Source organism: Microtus oregoni, unplaced genomic scaffold (genome assembly GCF_018167655.1).
Source record: "Microtus oregoni isolate MIOR12 unplaced genomic scaffold, Mior012 000024F_ref0000369, whole genome shotgun sequence".
NCBI lineage: Eukaryota > Metazoa > Chordata > Mammalia > Rodentia > Cricetidae > Microtus > Microtus oregoni.
Window position 1 is genome coordinate 35,121,770 of NW_024543083.1, and position 22,192 is coordinate 35,143,961.

General features: G+C 36.3%; 1 pseudogene; it reads left to right on the forward strand.

The window, feature by feature from the left end:
* The window catches only part of LOC121462239, a 52,204-nt pseudogene extending 39,184 nt beyond the window's left edge, over positions 1-13,020 (forward strand).
* Positions 13,021-22,192: the final 9,172 nt, after the last annotated feature.

Here is a 22,192-nt window from a genome sequence, read left to right on the forward strand (position 1 = left end):
ATTTATGGTTAACTTTACGCAACATTTTTTCTAGCATAAGCTGTCATCAGTGTTTTTGATCTTGGCCATTCTTACAGGTGTAAGATGGCATCTCAGATTTATTTTGATTTGCATTTCTCTGATGACTAAGGATGTTGAGCATTTCCTTAAGTGTCTTTCAGCCACTTTAGTTTTCATCTGTTGAGAGTTCTCTGTTTAGGTCTGTGCCACATTTTTATTGGACTATTTATTCTTTTGATGATCAATTTCTTGTGTTTTTTGTGTATTTTGGAGATCAGCCCTCTGTCCAATATGGCAATGGTGAAGATCTTGTTTTTTTATTCTGTAGGCTGCCATTTTGTCTTCTTGATTGTGTCCTTTGCTTTATAGAAGCTCCTCAGTTTCAGGAGGTCCCATTTAATAATTGTTTCATTCAGTGTATGTGCTACTGGGGTTATATTTAAAAAGTGGTCTCCTGTGCCAATGTGTTCAGGTATACTGTCCACTTTTTCTTCTATGGGGTTCAGTGTGGCTGACTTCATGTTGAGGTCTTTGATCCACTGGACTTGAGTTTTGTGAATAGCAATAGAAATGGACCTATTTTCATTTTTCTACATGTTGATACCCAGTTATACCAGCACCATTTGCTGAAAATACTTTCTTCATTTTATATTTTTTTTCCTTTGTCAAAAATCAGGTGTTTGTAGGTGTGTGAATTGATATCTTCATCTTCAATTCTGTTCCATTGGTCCTCCTGTCTGTTTTTATGTCAATACCAGGCTGTTTTCAGTACTGTAGTTTTCTAGTTGAATTTAAAGTAGGGGATTGTAATATTTCCAGAAGATCCTTTATTGTATAAGATTGTTTTGGCTATCCTGAGCTTTATTTTTTCCATATGAAGTTGAGTATTGTTTTTTAAAGGTCTGTTAACAATATTGCTGATATTTTATTGGCATTGCATTAAATCTGTAGATCTTTTTTGTAAGATTGCCGATTTTACTATGTCAGTTCTATGTAAATATTACACATCTTTCCATTTTATGCTGTATTCTTAATATTCTATCTTCACAGTCTTAAAGTAATTGTCATATATGTCTCTTCCTTGCATCCCTGCTCTCTCCAAGGTCTTTATTATGAAGGGATGTTGTATTTTGTCAAAGGCTTTTTCAGCATCTATGAAATGATCATGTGGGTTTTTTTGTTTGTTTGTTTGTTTGGTAGGTTTTTTTCAGTTTGTTGGTAAGGTGGATTACATTGACAGGTTTTCATATGATGAGCCATCCATGTATCTTTGGGATGAAGCCTACTTGGTTTGGTCATCGTGGATGATTTTTTGGATTTGCGCTTGAATTCAATTTGTCATTGAGTCATTACTGAGTAGTTTGGAATCAATGTTCATGAGCAAGATTGGTCTGTAATTTTCTTTCTTAGTTATGTCTTTGTATGGTTTGTTTAACAGAGTAATTGTAGCCTCATAAAAAGAATTTGCCAATGTTTCTTCTTTTTCTTTTGTTAGTAACAATTTGAGGAATATTAGTATTAGTTCTTCTTTGAGAGAATTTTTCATTTGTCATTAAGGGCCTCAAACATTCTCCTAAAGTTATTTTTACATCATTTTCTTCTGTTTCATTTATATTGGAGTGTTCAAGTTTTGCTGTTTAGAGTCACTAGTTTTTGTTAGTGTCACGTTCTTCTTTGTGGTGTTATGTGTTTTTACCTTGCCTACCAATCTTTTCCTCTGATTGATGTAGTTGGTGCCGTGTCTCTGTTGATCACTCTTCCAGGTGCTAGTGGGTCCAAGGCTCAGGTGGTTGCTCCTCGTGGTGTAATCAGGGGCCACAGTTCCAGTCACACTCGAAGTCACTCTGCAATCCAAGAGGTCATTCAGGCCTGCTCCCACAGAGGTTGCTGGCTCAGGCCTGCTCCCTTAGAGGTCTCTGGCTCAGGCTTGCAATCTAGGAGGTTGCTGCCTCATGCCTGATCCTGCAGAGGTCTTTAGTTAGGGACTGATCTGGCAGAGGTCACTGGCATGGACCTGCTCCCAACTATGTCCCTATCTCATAACTGCTCCCACGGAGGTCCCTGGCCTGGTTCTGCTCCAACAGAGGTGGCTGGATCAGATATGCTCCAATGGAGTTCTCTGACTCAGGCCTGTTCCAGTGGAGGTCACTGGCTTTGTCTTGTACCCACAGAGGTCCCTGGCTCAAGCCTGCTCCCATGGAGGTTGCTGGCCTGGGCCTGGTTACACAGAGGTTGCTGGCTTGGTTCTGTTCCCATAGAAGTTGCTTGCTTGGTTTTATTCGAGTGGAAGTCGCTGGCTCCAGCCTACTCCCAAATAAGTTGCTGGCTTGGGCTTGTTCTGGAGAAGGTCACTGTCTTGGGCGTGCTTTTGTCGAGGTTGCTGACTACAGCCTGCTTCAGAAGAGGTTGCCTGCTTGTGCCTGGTCCCATGTAGGCGTCTCACTTGGGTCTGCCTCTTTCATTCTTTTAAAGGAAATTAAGACCAATGTTCTTCAGATAACTGAGTCATGTAGTATTGTTATTAGTTCACCTCATAGTACCACTCCAGGGGCTTTTATCACAGTTAAACTTTCTGTACATCTGCTACCATTTCTCTAACCACATATTGATTTTCGTAGATTCAGAATATAGACTGCTCTAATTTATCTTGAAAATAAAGTGAAATAAACAGCTGTATTTCTAAATTTCCAAATTAAATTATATATGCTGGCAGGCATCATTTGCTCATCAAGGATTATTGGAATATGTGTTTCAGACAACTCTGGAGCTCCTTGCCCACTGCTACTGCGAGGTATAAAAATTTTAGTGATTTGTGCCTACCTAGTAGAAAAAGGTAGTAGGAAAAAGGTCTTGGTACATGTGGTGAGCTTTATGTATAAGATGAAATACCAGGTCAGGTCATGTGTATATGTCTATGACAGAAGTTATGATCTTGAATGAAGAAAACACTGTAGGGAAAGGCTCTTGGTGCTAAGCCTAATGTCTTGAGTTACAGTAATTAAAACTACATGGTAGGAGGAAAGAACTAGTTTGTTTGCTGCCCATTCACATGCTAATACTTCACACACACACACACGTACACATACACACACACACACACACATGCATGCACACACTCACACTCAATGCCATACTAATTTTAAAATACTATGATCTTGTCTGCTTTCTGAAAAGCTTCCCCTTCTCTTAGAGATTAACCATTTAAATGTCTTTTTTGGTGCAGCAATCTTGGAAAATGTCTCACTGCTCTTCGTGGAATTCATCTCATTTTTATACAGCTGCAGATTTTCATTAACTAACTCTACATACACTCTGATGTTAAAAGAAAAAACCCTGAACTAATTGGATTTAGTAGAACCTGAGCCAAGAGTGTGACTCAGGCATTAGTGAAAGCCCAGAAACCAGAAAGCCCATCCAGGCAATATGAACAGAGGGTTTTATAGGACAAACACGAAAGAAACCTGATATGCCATAATTAGGCAACTGCCTTATTTGGGCATGCTCTAAGTAGTTGCTGTTTGTCTTTGGCTGAAGCTTGAGGGCATGATTTCTGACATTTTCTATTTGTTGTCAGGATTATAATCTCAAAATCAGTTGAAGTTTACTTAATGCTAAATTACACTCCAATTTCTTATATGGGAAGTCAGTTTAATTCTCTTGTTATTAAACTTTAACATTAGTAAACCTACAGTGGGCTAGGATGTAGAAAGGAATACAATAAAATGTCCCTATTATTGTTTTTTTCTTTCGTATATATATGAAAACACAGAAGTCACCATCTCCATACACTACTCTGACCATATATACTTCCTATGGGTCAAGGATCAAAGAATCAAAGAGTTTTTTTCAAGTCACTTTCTTAAAACTCTTTGCACAAACACCAGTGATTTTTCTTTAGTATTCCAAGCACCACTTAAAAAAAAAAACCTAATTGACACTTAGATGTAATTTTGTTTATATAAGTGCTATTATTTTTATATATAAGAACTAATATTTTCAACATCACTACCTATGCATCCAAGTAAAGCAACAATTGCTGTAACTGTTACTATTCCATATGCTGCAACTAAAATGGATATAAAGCAAAATAATGAAACCTCGCTAAGAACACACAGTATCATTATCCTGTGTTGGTAGCTCCTAAAATAAATGGAAATGTGACAGCTGTGCTTTGGAAACTGGTTTTAAAAACTGTACTTAGAATTTTTTTGGGCCAGGGCTCCAGTATATCGAATATTAAGAATCTTTATCCAATAGTGCAATAAAGAATAGATGCTTTTGCAATTTTATATCAATACACCATGAGCGTTCTGCTAAGTCATTTTATTTCTGTCTGAGAAAGTACAAAATAGTGCCTTCTGGGGAAAATGTTTTAAAATTTGTCTCTATAAAACCAGAGTCCAAAAACCACATAGCCATCCTTCAGAACTGTATCCATCCAGCAAAAAAAGATAAGGCAGCATCATAGCTAAGAAGGCTGCAAAAGTAAGCACCTTGTTACTTTTGTGCAGAAAGAAAGTTAATTTCCAAGTTCTTTCTCTAAAAGATGGTACTGGCAACCAGCAGTGACATCAATAGGAAAAAGTATGTCTCGTACACCAGCTATAAACCATGTAATACTCTGCAAGGCTGGCCTCTTAGTTGTCCTCTGCCCTAAAACTTAGAAACTGAATCAATAGTCTCAGGGAGATTTGAGAGAAATGTCTTGAAATAAAAAAGAAATAAACTTTTTTTTTACTAAAGCATATATGAATGAAGTAGAATGAAGTTATTTGTTAATTAAATGAAATTAAATGCATATTAGAAAAACTCATCTTCATTTTCCTTGAAATAAAAATCCTAAGATCCAAGATTGTCTTTATTTTCTATTCTTGTGTATTAAATTACTTCACATGTAGAAAACATACATTCAATGCATTGTGATTTCTGTAGATACATCCTAGATATCCCTCTGCCTTTTGTTCTTAGCAACTGTCAATCATGTCAGATAGCCTGAATCTTAATCGATTTCACTTCCTTTTGATTCAAGGTTTTCATTTGTTTTCTAAAAGTTTGGTGTTGTGGTTTGAATAAAAGTGCCCAGCAAAGACTCACCAGGGAGTGACACTATTTGAAAGGGTTAGGAGGTATAACCTTGTTGGAGAAGGTGTTGCCTGTTGGTGTAGTTGTAGCCTTGTTGGAGAAGATGTGGTCTTGTTGGAATAGGCATGGCAATGTTGGTGTAGGTGTGGCTTTGTTGGAGAAGGTGCAGCCTTGTTGGAGGTATGGCCTGTTGGTGTAGTTGTGGCCTTGCTGGAGTAACTGAGGCCTTGTTAGAGTAGTTGTGGCCTTGATGGAGGAAATGTGTCACTTCAGGATGGACTTTGAGGTTCCAAAAGCACAAGCAAGGTCCAGTGTTCTCTCTATCTCTTCCTCCTGCCTGTGGTTCTGAATAAGAACAAGCCAGCAAGTTTGCCTACATGCCGTCATGCTCCCCAATATGAGGATAAGAGACTATACCTCTGAAACTGTAAGCAATCCCCAATTAAATGTTTTCTTTTATATGTTTTCATGAGCATGGTGTGTCTTCACAACAATAGAACATTCATAAGACAGGTATAATTTTGTTGTTTTTAATTATTTATTTCTTTGAGATGATAATATAATATCATCATTTTCCCTTCAATTTTCTCTCTTCAACTCCTCCTACACAGCAAGCAATCGCCTTTTTCTTCATTCATTAATGTTTCATTCATTTCTTGTGGGAACTAGCACCCAGATTGTAGGAGGTGCCTTTACCAACTCACTCCCCAAAGGATAATCTAAATTTTAGGTTGAAACTTAGCATGGTCATACATCACAGAATCACAGTGGAAAGACTGAGGCAGGAAGATGGTGGTTTCAGGGCCACTTTATTTACACAGCAAATCCTTGTGTCAAAATAAATATTAACTAAATTAAATGGTGCCTTTAATCAAGCTTTTATTAAAAGATCTCTAATTAAATTAAAGATCTCTCTTTGTAGAAGTATCTACTGGCATATTTTAATGCCCCTATTTAATTTTGGAGAAAAATTTAGAGGACCCTCTAGAACCAAAGGATAGTTTTAGTAGGAATTATTTCACTTTTATTTCAACCTATATGTGGTTACTCCCTGTAGATGCTCATTTGATTTGCTAATGTGTTGAGAATTTTTGTGTTTATGCTAAGAAGTTACAGACTTCATCATACTTGCAAAGTCTGACTTTGGAATTAAGAAAGTGTTATGCTCATATTTTAATTTAGAACCCCTTATTGCTTTTCTGTTTGTGAAGCATATTTTTTAGATTTCTTTTAAAAACAAACTGTATAGAACACTGTGTCACATATCTACAGCCCAACATCTGGGAGGCTGATGCTGTAATATTTCAAGCTGAAGATCAGCCTGGGCTCAAGAGGAACACCCCAATATCAAGATAAATAAATGATATTTAGCAACAAAATCATGTGGATTTGCCTGTATTTTAATAAATATTTATAACACAAACTTAGATATTTGATAGCTGTGTGGCCACTCAGAATATCTGTTTCTTCTTGAATGCAACATAATAATTTTTATCACTCAAGATATTTCTTTACTTGACTTCTACAAGTTATCGACAGATATTTTTAGTGTGCAACTTCTAATCTTTTAATAGCTGTAGAATCAGTTAGGATTACCTCCAATTAATATTTAATACCAAAATTCACTTTATTTTTATGGAAGATTTTCTTAGAGCTATAAAAAATTTTTATTAAATGCACAAAACAGCTTTGGTTTCTTTGATTCACTAGTTTATGTATAGTTTTAAAACTAAAAAAATATAGCAATGATCTCATGGAGTTTGTTCCTTTTTGCATATCTGCATGGGGTAATGAAGCTGTATTCATGATGATTAAATACATACCATAAATATGAGTATGTAAGATCAGTAATTATAATGTATGTATGTAAATTATATAAACTTTAATGATGAGCAAGTTTTAGAAATTAACTTTATCACTGAATAACAATTTTGCATCTAATTTGAAATTATTTGTTCTATAAGTATTGCCATCTGTATTATATGAAATATGCTGATGTTCTTATTTAGAGGATAACTTGAGTTAAAACTTACATTCCTCTTAAGAGGGGTATTTTAGAATAAGTTTACATCATTGGTTAACTAGCCAAGCAATATTATGGCCTTGAGATATTCTAGTTCTCAAAATATCAGGGAGAGACTTTTTCTTCCCTGGAGACTTTATTATTTCCAAATACCAGACTCTGGAGTTGCATTACCATCACAGAGCATCATTTATATGTGACATGCATTTCACTCTCAGAGCAACGCTTTACAAAGGTTCCTCAGATGTTCCCTAGTGGATTTAGAAGAATAATACAAAAGTCAGAATAGTTCTTTTAAAATTAGTTTCAATTTCTGCTAGGTTAGTCTCAAAAAGAAAAGCAAGAAAAAGGACCCAAATAAAGATGCGAAAGTGTAAAAATGGGTTCTTCTATACTATTCTGTTTCAACTGCAACATTTCCCAAGTTAATGATGCTTTAACACATTTTAATTGTATTCTAAAATTATGAGCTCTATAAATTATTTTACACTCTGAGTATGAGATTGAAGAATTTTCTCTCTTCTAAAATATTCAGAAAAATAACTAAATTTTTCAATGACTTAACAATATTTCTGATTTTCAATCATTAACAAATTTTGAAGTCATGTCTTAAATTCATTTTTCTATAATTGGTCATCATTTCCAAATTTCTGTGACAAACAAATTAGTCATTTTGATGAAAGCTGTTCTATTTACTATGAAAGGCTATGGTGATTGTGACTAAATAATTGAAAGGTACTAATTCTTTAATCTGCACAAACTTGTAGTACAAACATATCAAAGCCAGATATGTAATACTTCTCCACATGCTGTTGGCTAAGGAAGTCCCCTAGACACCCAAAAGAGTAGAAACTATTTACATCTCTGTTAGTTGCCCAACAGAACTAGATGAAATCCCATATTACTGAAGATACCATAACCCTGGTTGCAAAAAAGAAAGCTGAAACTGTGCTGGAAACTTCCTCTCAGATGTCCCCTTCCACAGTGTCTGAAGGTACTGTGAAGGCTGCCTAGAGAAAGAAGGCAATGGCAGTCTAACTTAGATATGAATACAGAAACTATATACAAACCTACCATGCAAGGTATGACCACTGTAGTAATAGTGGCACACTGTTAATGAACAGCCAACCTCTCTCTGATTGTTTTCCAGGTCAATTCTGCAGTTGGAATTTTAAAACTGATATTGCAACCTAGTCAAGAATCCAAGACTAAGAAGGTTATAAGCCCTACATGGGAGCCTAATATATTGATTTAACTAAATTGACACAGTGTCAAACTTTCTTTTAGAAATCTATTTTAAGTCTGTAGACATAAACTACTCTAAGCTTTAATTAGGGAAGCTTGTCTATAATGGACAATGGTAATCCAGGGAGTCCAGGCTACATAATGTGTAAAGAAAGTGGATTATTGAGAATTCAGCTCTAAACAGAAAAATTATAACACCCTTTATAAGACTCAGGTAACTTCATGAAAGAAAATACAGAAAGAATATAAAAGCTGTTAAGCAAGGAACAGGACAGGAGAATGCTATCTTCTGGGTATAACACAGCAACCACAATTATGAACTCACAAATATTACATCAGGCTTATATAATACTGAATTTATCAACATCCAGACCTAGATAAGGAGGGATTATTGGGACTCTACCTGTATTTACTGAGCTATTGGAAATAAAAGATTCTAGAGAAGAGTGAGTCAGTCAGTATCTTAAGTGCCTACCCATCTCCACTAGATAACTCTGTGTCCACAGCCACACAAAAAGCTTTGGTAAACTGCAGTGAATCACAAAACAAAGCAAAAGGCAGAGACGTGGGTGAGGGTTCTTTACACTGAGGCAGGTTAACAGAAGTGGGAGATGGACAAATGAGTAGAGGGTGGGAGAATTAGAATGCCTTACATACATGTGTAAAAATTTTAAACAATACTTTTAATTATTTTTAACCTCTTTTTCTCTTAACATACACTTCATATCATACATAGGGTCAGGATTCTTGGAGTTTAATGCTGCTTTCAAATCCCTGAATTCTTCTGTGCAAAACATCATTACACATGTTCATGATGCTCAGCTCTAAACACCCTCTCTCCATTCTTTTCGCCGTTCCAAACTCTTTTATATTATTCAACCTTATATTGGAAATCGTTAACATTTTTTCTCATAAATAAACTTAGCTACTTTTTGTGTGCTTCCAGTTACATATAATTACCCTGTTGAAGTAATAAGGGCAGCGGGGCTGCGTCCCCAGCACCCCGGCTGCCTGCTCGGCGGCTAGCTTATGCCCCGAAATAATTACACGGACACTGTATTCTTTTAAACACTGCTTGGCCCTTTATCTTCTAGGCTAATTCTCACATATTAATTTAGCCCATTTCTAATCATCTGTGTGTAGCACCCCAAGGTGCGCTTACCGGGGAGATTCTAGCCTAGTCCATCCTGGGTCGGAGCTTCATCCCGGGAGCAGGGCATGGCGTCTCTCTCTGGTGTCTGCTCCTGAGAGGAGAGCTGTGGCGGCTGACCTCACTTCCTCTTCCTCCCAGCGTTCTGTTCTGTTTACTCCTCCCACCTATCCTCTAACCAATAAAATGGGCCAGGGCAGTGCCTTTATTAGCCAATGACCTTCCTCCATCATTTCCCCTTTTTCGGTTTAAACAAAAAAAAGGCTTTAACATAGCAAAATTACATATAACAAAACAGTTATCAAGTAAAAGTTACAATAATCTTTATCATAACTAAGGAAAACTATAACTATAACTAACTATTCTTAACTCCATCAAAGACTCCAGAAAGATACAATACTATCTAAGCAAACAAGAAAAAAGCAACTTTTAAAACTCTAGAAATGACAGCGACATCTCGCTGCCTGGACAGTCACCCAAAGTTCCTCTGTACCGTTGGGGCATCCATCTTCATGCCTTCAGGCCCATGGTATCCAGCAGACATTTCCATAAAGCAGGAAAATTCAAAGTCAGTTCAGTCACTATCTGTTGTGTCCTGCAGAATGTCTCGCAGACTCTTTCATTAATCAGGAACCCTGAAAGATCATCTCACCTTAGGCAAGTTCAGTAGTCCTCTCTCTGTGAGAGAGACGCCATGCCCTGCTCCCAGGATGAAGCTCCGACCCAGGATGGACTAGGCTAGAATCTCCCCGGTAAGTGCACCTTGGGGTGCTACACACAGATGATTAGAAATGGGCTAAATTAATATGTGAGAATTAGCCTAGAAGATAAAGGGCCAAGCAGTGTTTAAAAGAATACAGTGTCCGTGTAATTATTTCGGGGCATAAGCTAGCCGCCGAGCAGGCAGCCGGGGTGCTGGGGACGCAGCCCCGCTGCCCTTATTACTTCACCCTGTGTATCCCACTGACTTCTAAATCTTTGGTCCTTTGTCCCATGTCGAGTAGTGTTATACTTTCATGTTATACCATAGATGCTACCATCAGTATCTCCATTTCCTTCAGCATATTTTCTATATGAAAATCCTTCAGAAGTAACCTCATCTTATTTATAGAAGCATTAACTGTGTTCATTACTTTAATACATTGACATCCTTGGCTTTTTTCGAAGTCACAAATTATAACATCTATCTATATATCTAAAGGTTAAGGTTATTTAATAACCTTTCTTCTTAAAAAGCATCCTAACAGTTTTATCCTGTCATAAAAATTACTTGTGTATTACTGCAAGATTCATTTTATATCATTCTTTATCTTATTTAAATTATAACTTTTTATTATACCTTTCTAAATAGAATTAGCACAAACAGGTTTTTTTTGTCTTGTACCCGGAATTACTGTTTTTCAGTTGGACTTGATGTATACTTAAGCAAAGCATAATAAAATTGTCGAGAAATAAAACTAATTTAATGAAATTTCCAAATATTCAATACTACACAAGCAATTTTATAGAGACTAGAAAAGTTAAAGCTTTTCAAATGTTTTAAAAATATTCATGAATTTAAAATGATTTCTCAGTAATTACTAAGATGTTTATGACTGCATTACATATGTCAGCTAATTAAAGAAAATATTTTCAGCTTGGAGTTTTGTACCCAGCAACTATATCTTTCAAATAATAATGTAAAATAAGTATGCAGTTTATACAACTTTCTCAGAAAGGTCAGTATAGAAACATTATTAACTGAAACCACTTAAAAGTGACAAAAAGAATGAGAATTATTCTAGAAAATATCATAAAATTACAAGATAAAATGAAAAGAGTTAGAAGACATATAAATACAAATGCATGCTCACTGAATAAAACAATGATAATAGTAGAATTGCATGGAATAAAATTTTTCAGTGATGTGTTAGTTTCCTAGAGCAACATAATAAATTAACATAAGAAAATTTTTAATATTTCTTGGACTAAATTAATTAAAACAATAATGCATAGTACAAGCAGGTTACCAAATTTCAATATTCAAGAATCTATAATAATAAGATAAGAAGTAAAACTAATATAACTGTAACAAGATAGCTCAAGAAAATTAGTATCATCTCTATAGTAAACAATGCAAATGAAAAGATAATTAGTCAGTTAACAGAGGGAAAATGAAATAATAAAAAGGGTTTTGTGCTGAATTAAAGCATTAGTAAAAAGCCTTGACTATAGTTGAGACAGTAGAATATTTGCCTAGCATGGGTGATTCCTAGGGTTTGATCTGTAAGAGAACATAAACCACCAGGAGTGACTCACTTTTACAACCACTGGAAGGACAGAAATTCAAGGTCATTTTCAGCTACACATGGAGTTAGAGGATAACCTGGGATACATGAAAACAGGCAAACAAATAAAAATAACACATATTAGCTTGATAAGGAACTATAAAATATATTTGGAACTACTTTTGAATATTAAAATGAAATACTATTGAAAACATTGGAGAAAATTGCAAGACCAGCTGAAAGAAGAGAAATGTCTATTTTTTGAATGTTTAATTAAACAATTAATTAATGTGTTTGTATGTGTGTACTTGTGGTCACATAATGCAGTTGTTTGAATAGGAATGGCTCCCATAGACTCATCTGTTTGAATATGTGGCCCATAAGGAGTGCTTTTATTAGGAGATTTGGCCTTGTGGCCTTGGAGGAAGTGAGTCGCTCAAGCATGCGTTTGTGGCACACAACCTCCAGCTGCCTGTCGATCAAGATGTAGAACTCCCAGCAACTTCTCCAACACTGTCTGTCTGCATGCTGACATGCTCCTCGCCATGACAACAATGATAATGGACTAAGCCTCTGAAACTGTAAGCCTACACCAATTAAATGTTTTCCTGTATAAGAGTTTCTGTGAAGGCACAAAGAGACAGTGGGGCTTCACAAGTTAAGGCTTAAGGAACCAAAGCAAGAATGTCTTGCTCATGGTTTAGAGACCAAGGGAATAAAACAAGATCTTATCAGTCGACTCCAGGCATATTTTGAAGAACATGCCGAAGAGGAAGCAAATAAAGCTGATGTTCTGGGAGAAGAAACAGAGCAAGAAGAACCAAAGCCCATAGAACTGCCTGTTAAAGAAGTAGATCCTCTTGAAAAGGTTGTTGACGTGCCATCAAAAAAGAAGGTAGGGAAAATTACATCTAGACTATCTCGGACCGAAAGAATGCAGAAGAGAGGTAAAGGCCTCAATGTACCTTTAAGCTTTTAAGAAGGCAATTCTGGAAGCTAGGTTTAGAATTTCCTCAGTTCCATCTAAAGGTCTGTCATCTGACTCCAAGCCTACGGTTAACAAGGATAAACTAACGGAAACAGAACAGATATTTGGTTTTCATGGTTCTTCCATTTCTAGAAAGTCTGAGAATGATGAGAAGCTGAAAAAAAGGAAGAAGAGCTTTAGGGTTGTGACAAGTTCAACTGGAAAAAAAAATGACAGAGAATACAAAGACGAGAAAAAGTACAGAGTGTTGGGGATTGCGCAGTGAAAAGCTTTCTGCCCCATAGTAGTTTCCATGTCTCTAACTCGTCTTGGTTCTTGCACACACACAGTCACACACACATACACACACGCACACGCACACTCACACTCACACATACACACTCACACACGTACACTCACACATATGCACACATGCACACACACGCTTACACTAACATGCACACACACCCACACACTTACACATATGCACACACACGCACACACACTCACATGCACACACATTCACAGTCACGTGCCTCACTCTGAGGCAGCTTGCACCTTAGGAATGTCCTTTATTTACAGCAGCAGTTTGATTTAGCTGCTGCCCTGCACTTAAGGTTGTTGTATTTTGTTTCTAACTATTTTGTTTATTAATACAAAAAGAAAGAAAAGAAAAAAATGAATTGTTGTAGTCATAGTGTCTTTTCATAGCAACAAATCCCAGAGACACATGTGTGGCACAGAGTACATGTGAAGGTCACATGACACACACAGGAGTCACTTCTATATTGATGTGTATTTTGGGGATAGAGATCAGGTTGTCAGATCTGGCTTCAAGAATCTCTAGCCACGGAGATAGCTTAATAGCCCACTGTAACTATTTTATTACCTGGAATTGGTGGAAGTTATCAGAGAGTAAAAATTAATAAGATGAGAAATATTTCACAGGGATAAGCTAAGCTTTTAAAATCTTTTAGTCCTCTGTGTGTTTTTGGGTGTCACCATACTTTACCTTAAAATAAAGTCTAAACTCCAATCAAGTTACTACTAAATAAAAGTTAACCTACAGAAATATATTCCTAGATAACATATAATATATATACACATATATATAAAACATATGCACATGAAAATAAAATAGAGCAGATAAGCAAAATTATTATTTTAGTTTTATCATGTCTTTTTAAATCGTTTATATTTATCTTTTGTGTGTATGTATGTGGTATGTGTATTGTGGTATGTGTGTTTGTGTGTGTCCTGTGTATGGTGTGATGTGTGTATGGTGTGTGTTTATGTGCATATATGTGTATATGATATGCATGTATGTGGTTTGTGCTTGTGTTGTGTGTGTATGGTTTGTATGTGTGGTGTGTGTCGTGTGTGTTGTGTGTATGTGTGTCTCTATATGTGTGGTGTGTGTGGTGTGTGTTTGGGTATATATGTAGGTGTGTATGTGTGTATTTATGTGAGTGGTGTATCTTTGTATGTGTTTGTGTGGTGTGCATGTGTGGTTTGTGTGTATGCATATATGTGTGTTTTTACCTATATGTATGTGCACCATGTGTATAGTGCTTATGAAAGTCCAAAGAGAGCATAGGAAGCCCTGGGACTGGAGTTCAGTCAGTTGTGATTTAGATATTGGGTCTTCTGCAAGCACAACAAGTGCTCTTAACCACAGAGCTATCTCTGCAATCCCTTTTCTGATTATATTTAACCTACCTGTCTATCTACCTAGCCAAGCAGCTCTTAAAGTAGTATTGATCCTAAGAAATAACTTAGCAATTTTTGCATATCACTAAGTCAGTGTTATGATTTCATAACTGGTTTGGCCATGCTCATTTTATATCTATGGGATGGGGTCCTTTGGATGATGAATTTTATGGGTATACATGTATGTGGACAAGAATTATCCAAATGGATAATCTACTCATAACTTTGTACAAACAACACATTAGTCTCATTTTAAACTGGAGCCCCGTATTGTTTTTCACTAACTGTATTCACAACAATCCCTAAATAATGTCGAGTAAAATGATTTCTATGATGCATTAATTCCCTAGTTCCTAGGGCTACCATAATAAATTATCACAAACTGAGTGTTTTACAAATATAAATAAATAAATAAATAAATAAATAAATAAATAAATAAATATTCAGTCTCTTTTAATTATAAGGGTCAGACATGTGAGGCAAATTTATTAGCAGGGTCACCCTCTACACATGATAGGGAGAGTCAAGCCTGCTTCTTGCCATGTCCAGTGGCTCTCTCATTATGTAGCTAACAACACTGTTGTTCCAATCCTCAATGACCTGTGTTGTATACCATTCTTTTCAATTCTAAGGATAAATTTCCAACTTACCCCTTAGCCTAGCAAACAAAACAGGATTTGAATCACAGCCTGGGATGAGTATAGCCACAGTAGATATAGAAAGACGCAATTCTGAGATTCCCTCGGAAGTATATGTTTAAAGCCGGCATTTCTATGTCAGTTCACAGGCTGAGGTTCTAGGTAAACATGAGTTTGGTGGAGTCACTGTTCAATATTCTCTATCATCTCTCTCTCTCTCTCTATCTGTCTGTCTATCTATCTATCTATCTATCTATCTATCTATCTCCCTTCCTCTTGTCTATTTATTTTCTGTCTCATATTTTATACCTGTATCTTGTAATATTTCTTAAAGTTAAGGTAACATAAATAGATTCAATACCACAGAAACATCTAAGGTTAAATACTGACTATAGCATTCCATTTACTCAACTTACCTCTGTCTACGTTTTCATTGAAAAAAAAATTCCTATCAACAAATCCTATCATAGAGGGGTTAAAATAAAATGGTATGTCAACGTGCAAACCACATGCTTCTTAAGTGTAAAAGACCTTGATGTTCTCCTTTGGGAAGGGAGACATTTATTACACGATTTGTAAAATAAGTAATGTTAATAAGTCTGCTAACATTGTCTTGATAATATTACCCATGTCTGGTCTGCTACAATATTAGTACCCCATAATCTCAAGTGTGTGATTTGCTCTGTGAATAAAATCAGGCAAGCAAAGTATGTCCAGCCGTCCTAAAGTATGTGGAAATTAGGATTTGATGAATCAATCTGACAAGGCAAATATAGACTATAAAACCTGGCTCACCACTGATTGTATTGTCAACATTCATGTTCAGCCACGGACCTCTCTTTTTGCTGGTTTTCCCTGTATTTCTTGAATTTATCATAATAAATAAAATTGTAAATTTTGTGAAATCTTTCTGAGCCAGAAAAAATTATATATTTCCAGGTGTATCACAAAAGAGAGTAACATGTTAATCTAGAAAAATCACAAACCATGCCTTGCTTCATATGACCATATTACTGATTCTTATTTAGAATAAATCTTACAGTTGATCCAGTCCAGAACAGTTAATTGTAGTTGTTTGCATTATGAGGAAAAAAATAAGTATGTAGTTTCCCTTACTTTTAGAATTTCACATCTATAAATTAATAACATGTGAACTTTATAATACTAACAATATTCTCAGTTTCTCACCTATGGAGAACAAAAGTGCCTTTAAATCGTAAAGCTTTGTCAAATACGTGAATGCATTTTCTAAGCTGTTCAACGTGGAATCTTCAGATATTAAAGGTAGGTCTGTGTCCATAAGATAGGAAACTCAACTCCCCCCTTTTAGATCAGCAACATTACATTGAATCTCATTTCCTGATTCCTTAACATGACAGACAGCTGAGAAATACGCTCAGATTTCGCACTCTGGAAATGTCAATCTTCAGCACTTCACCTGGACCCTTTCATTCTGTGGCAGGTGTTTGGCTTTCATTTTCATCCAAGAATTTTTCTAAGAAATATGCTCCCTGGCCTTAATATAATTGTGTTCAAACTCTCTCCACACCAAGAACAAATATGATATGTGTTTCAAGAAATAGTAAGAATTCCGTCTATCAAAACTTCATATTTAGTTGATTGAATGTATTCTTTCACAAGTCTCTATGTGTATAATACAGTCTGCTTATCCTTACTACACCCTTCTCAACTCCCGCATCTCTATTATCCCTGCATCCTTCCCCCTTGCTCCTTTCTCACACTAATACCTTTCTCTTTTCTGTTGTGATCCTTTGATTCTAGTCAAAGGTTCCCTATGTGGTCATTAGTTTGAACTCTCATTTGAACATTGTTGACTCATCCTTTGCTAAATAATTGAAATTGTTCAGTTATGTACCCTTACCTCAGAATCTATCAATCAACTGCTATTAATTTGGTAAGGAATTATAGGGCCACATGAACCTTTCCCTATCCATGATTGTGTGCTGACTTTTCTAGATTCTGGAAGGCTCTGCATGGTAGCTATTGTCAGTCACTATGGGATTGTTGGCTATGACTGCACCGTGCCCTGTAGATCAAATCTCTCATCACTCTGTCTATTTGTTGGCTCTTACATTCTTTCTGCTAATTCTTTTGCAATTTTTCCTTTACCTTGGAGTGAGTGTTATCAATGCCCTGTTTAGGCTGAGCACTTTGTCCCCACTATAAACATATAAACTGTCTCCAACAGTCATTGATCTCTGCACTTAGTGCTGATCATTAGCAACCTTCTCTAAGAACAAGAACAGCATTTGTCTATGGCACAAAGATAAATATTTACATTGCAGTATCGTTCCATGTCGACACTAAACCACAGTAGTGAGATCTCCTCTGTAGACTATTAGTCACATAGCCGTGGGTTTTCCTATTATCATTAATTTATTACTGTGTGTATTTGTCGATGTGAGTATAGTATCATAGAGGCCAGAAAAGGGTTCTGGGCTACCTGGTGCTAGAGTTAATAACAGTTTGTATGCAACCCAGTATGTGTGCTGGGAACCACCTCTAGTTCTCTAGAAGAGCAGCTGTAGAAGGAACAGCAGGCTGCGATCCTGCTGCCTTGCTCCCAGCCACCTGGCTAGCTTATGCCACGAAATAACAACACACAAATTGTATTCTTTTAAACACTGCCTGGGCCATTAGTTCCAGCCTCTTAATGGCTAATTCTCACACCTTGATTAACTCATTTCTATTAATGTGTGTAACACCATGAGGTGGTGGCTTACCGGGAAAGATTCAGCATGTCTGACCTGGTAGCTGGATCCATGGCATCTGACCCAGAGAGAAGAGGCATGACGATTGCCTCACTTCCCTCTTCCTCCCAGCATTCTGTTCTGTCTACTCCACCCACCTAAGGGCTGGCCTATTAAATGGCCAACATAGTTTCTTTATTAACCAATGAAATCAACACAAAACAGAAGACCCTTCCATAAGCCTTCATCACTGCTGAGCAGTCTCTCCAACACCTCAAATATATAGATTTCTAAAAAGAAAATGAAAATTCTTACTACAGCAGTCTTGTGCTCAATAATCAAACTTTTATCCACTATTTTTACTTATAATATTTTCAAGCATTCTGCCTGCAGGTTTAGATTTCTGACAGTTATCCAACTCTTAAAAGCTATGTCTCTACTAACACTAGAACATACTAAAAACCACTTTAAATTTTGTTGAATTTGTAAAATGTGACAGAAATTTCTTATTCCTTATTTTTAAAAGAATCAAAAATGTGTGAAGTGTTAAATTGATATATAAGCAAGATTTTTGGATAGAAACATTTTGATTTTATTTTGAGAATGATTTAGTTTCTTGTTTGGCTGACATTTTTTATTAGGTCAGTTTTAACAAAGAGATTGCTAAGTGCATTATTAGATTTCTCTATTTGTTTATCTTGCCATTATTTTGAAACTATAGTGTGTGGCTTGAGTTCTTGGTTAGAAACACATCTTTTCCCCAGGATTAGTATTGTGCTGAGTGCTGAGCATATCTACACTTTATACGTCACAAAGCTGAATTAAAAATATTTTTAATCACACATCTGCCAGAATATGTTAACTTTGACTAATATTTTATTTTAATTTTATAAGTTTTCATCAGTTCTAAAATTTAAAATCCTGTTCTGGAATGCATAAAAAACTGCATAAGAAGTATGTTTATCTCAGATATATTGTTGTTTTGAACTGGGGTCTATAATAAAATCTTAGTATAAATAAACTTGATAAACATTACATTTTTGTTATTTTATGTCCACGCTCAGTTATATAGGGTGGATAGGTAAGAGGGTACGAGGGTGTTGGAGTGGGTAAGCACATATGGAAGTCAGAGTACAACTTGCAGAAGTAGGTTATCTCATTCTACCATACCGGACTCAGATTAAGTTTAGGCTGACAGGTTAAACAACAGGCATCTTTATCTGCTGAGTCAGCTCACTGCCAGAATGAGAACAAATTTAAGTGATGTTAAAACCCTTGTTCCCCTTGCTTTTCCCACCACTGTACAGCTAATAGTAGGGTCAGGATCTGTATGACTAACAGTAATAGACATTTAATATGTGTGGTTTAGGAATGGCTCTTTTAAATGCATGTATATGCATAACTGCACATATTTTCAGTATCAGTACTTACCATCCATTTTTGTTGTTACAAGGGGTCTTCTCATTCATCAGGCTAGTTTCCCCATGACTTTAAAATGACTCTTTTCTCCTCCCCCTGCCTCCCTTCATGCTGTAGGAACCTTAGGCACAGACTTAAGCTATTGCATAAGGTTTTATGAGTCCTGCCAATCCAAATCAGGTCCTCACAGATGCTAAGCAAGCATTTTTCACCTGAGCCATTTCCCCAGCCTTTATTTATTTCCAGTCACTTAATGTTGCTTCAAAAGGATGCTGCTTTTAAATAGCTTAAAAATTCATCCTAGCTCATGCAATTTTATTCAAGATGAAGATTACAAATGAATTCTGTCCAAGTAGGCTTGAGTCAAAAAATTGTGATTATAGACTAATTCCTTCCTTTTTACTTTTCCCCAAAAATGCACATCAGCTTCTCAGTTCTCCTATGCCTTTGAGGTACAAATTATATGAAGTTTCATTTATTGGAGGTCAAACCACATGTCAACAATTTAGCATATATTTTGCTATGTAATAAAAAGATAATAATAGAACACATTCTTTTATGACTCAATAATCTGCCTTAGTAATAATACAAACATGTGTAAGGATCCCTCCACATGTTCCTCTTACAGGAAAAAGAGGTTTAAAAAATTGAGAATCAAAGACTCAATGACTGCATGTTCAGCAAAGAGGACATCTTCTGTATTAATTATTTGAGGGATTACTATTTAAGAGTTTTGAAAAATGTTTTCTGTGTTTGGAGGTGGACTGTATGGGTGGGCATGTATACACATGAGTGCAATTGCCTTTAGATGCCAAAGGTGTCAGATACCCCCGGAGCCAGAGTTCCAGATGGTTCTGAATAGCCTGATATGAATGCTGGTGTTCAAACTTGGGTCCTTTGCAAAAACAATGTGAACTCTGCTGCTGAATCTTCTCTACAGTCAATAGGGGAATATTTTAGAGAAACTAAACCTTAAAGGAATACTGATAAAACAGCAGAATGAAGTTGTTTATCGAATTGAGTTAGGTGGACATATATTAGCATTTTCGCAGATAAATATTTGTTTATTTAGCTATTGTTTTGAGCTATAGAAGAAGTTTCTAAATCTGTTGGATAACTAGCACAGGATAATATTTACCTTCTTCCGTGTTTCAGAGAAGTACTGTTTTGAATTTAATTTGAAAATTTGTAATTATTGGTGAAGAATGACTATGCACTTATTTCTGTGGAAATAAACACTCCAGGTAAAATTCTGAAAATGTTGGGAAGAATATATGCTATAAAATTATAACTATATTTAAAACACTACAAAAAAGAAAACATAACTGTGTGAAACTTATAATAAAGGCAAATATAAATAAACTACAAAGAAAATAATATTTATTTATTTTTGGTTAAGTTTAGCTTTAGATTTAATTAAAATATCAAAATGGATCATTTTTTATTTATTAATTATTTTTTGCCATGCCAATCACAGATACCCTTCCCTCCATTCTCACCAAGCAGTCCCTCCCCAACCTTCCCTACCCCATCCACTTCTCCTTTCTCTTCAGAAAAGGGCAGGCTTTCCATGTATATCAGCCAATTGTGGAATATCAAGTTGTGGTTGCCTCCTTTTGTATTAAGGTTGAACAAGGCAACCCAGTAGGAAAAAGGAGGCCCCAAAAGCAGACAACACAGTCAGAGACATCCCGTGCTCCCACTGTTAGGAGTCCCACAAGAAGACCAAGCTACACAACTGTAACGTACGTACATGCAGAGGGCCTAGGTCAGTCCAATTCAAGCTTGCTGGTTAGAGGTTTAGTCTCTCTGAGTCCCTATGAGCTGAGGTTAGTAGATTCTGTGGGCTTTCTTGTATCCTTGGCCCCTCTGGATTCCCCCACAGTCCTTCCTTCCTTTCTTCAACAGGATTCCCCAAGTTCTGCCTAAGTTTTGGCTATGAGTGTCTGCATCTGCTTCCATCTGTTTCTGGATGAAACTTCTCTGAAGACAACTGAGCTAGGCAACAATCTATGACAAGAGTAGAATATCATTAGTAATCTGTTCATTGACTTGTTTTGTTTTGTCCATCATGTTGAATTCTATTCTAGGTCTCTGGGCTGTATAGCCTCTAGGTCCTGGCCTTCTAAGCAGTGTCAGGGATAAGCTCCCTCCTCTCATGGTATGGATCTCAATCTGGACCAGTTTTTGACTGGCCACTTGCATAATTTCTCTGCTATGGGTTCCCAATCCCTTCACTGGAAGTCTTGCCTGGTTATAGGAGATGACTGGTTCAGGCTCCATATCTTCCATTGCTAGGAGTATTAGCTAGAGCTATCATTATAAATTTCTGTGAGTTCCCATTGCATTAAGTTTCTAGCTCATCACAGTGATGCCCCTGATGGCAGTTTTTCCCAGTACTCTCTCCCTCTACCCTCCCCACACCTACTCCTTCTGTTCCCATGCCTATCTCTATCTGCATCCCTCCTTTCTTCACAAGTGATTTCTATTCAATTTCCCCTTTGTATACTGATTATAAATCATCCAATAAGAATTAGTAGTGTTTTAATAATAATAATAATAGTTAGATATAAAGTATAATAGACAATAGGCAGATTATACTGACAAAATATAGCAAACAAGAAAATCATGGATCAATCATTTATGTCAGAAAAAATTTTAAGGAACTGTAAATAGAACAGTACTTACTCTCTGATAAGAAAACTTTGTATGCTGGGTGGTGGTGGCACACGCCTTTAATTCCAGCACTCAGGAGAATGAGGCAGATGAATCCCTGTGAGTTTGAGGCCACCCTGGTCTACAATAGCTAGTTCCAGGACAGCTAGAACTCTTACACCAGGAAACCTGTCTCAAAAAAACAAAAAGAAAGAAAGAAAGAAAGAAAGAAAGAAAGAAAGAAAGAAAACTTTGTACAACTTTAATGTAACACAGTACTGGAGAGTGGACTAGAAAAGCGAACATAGAACTCAGAAACATATTT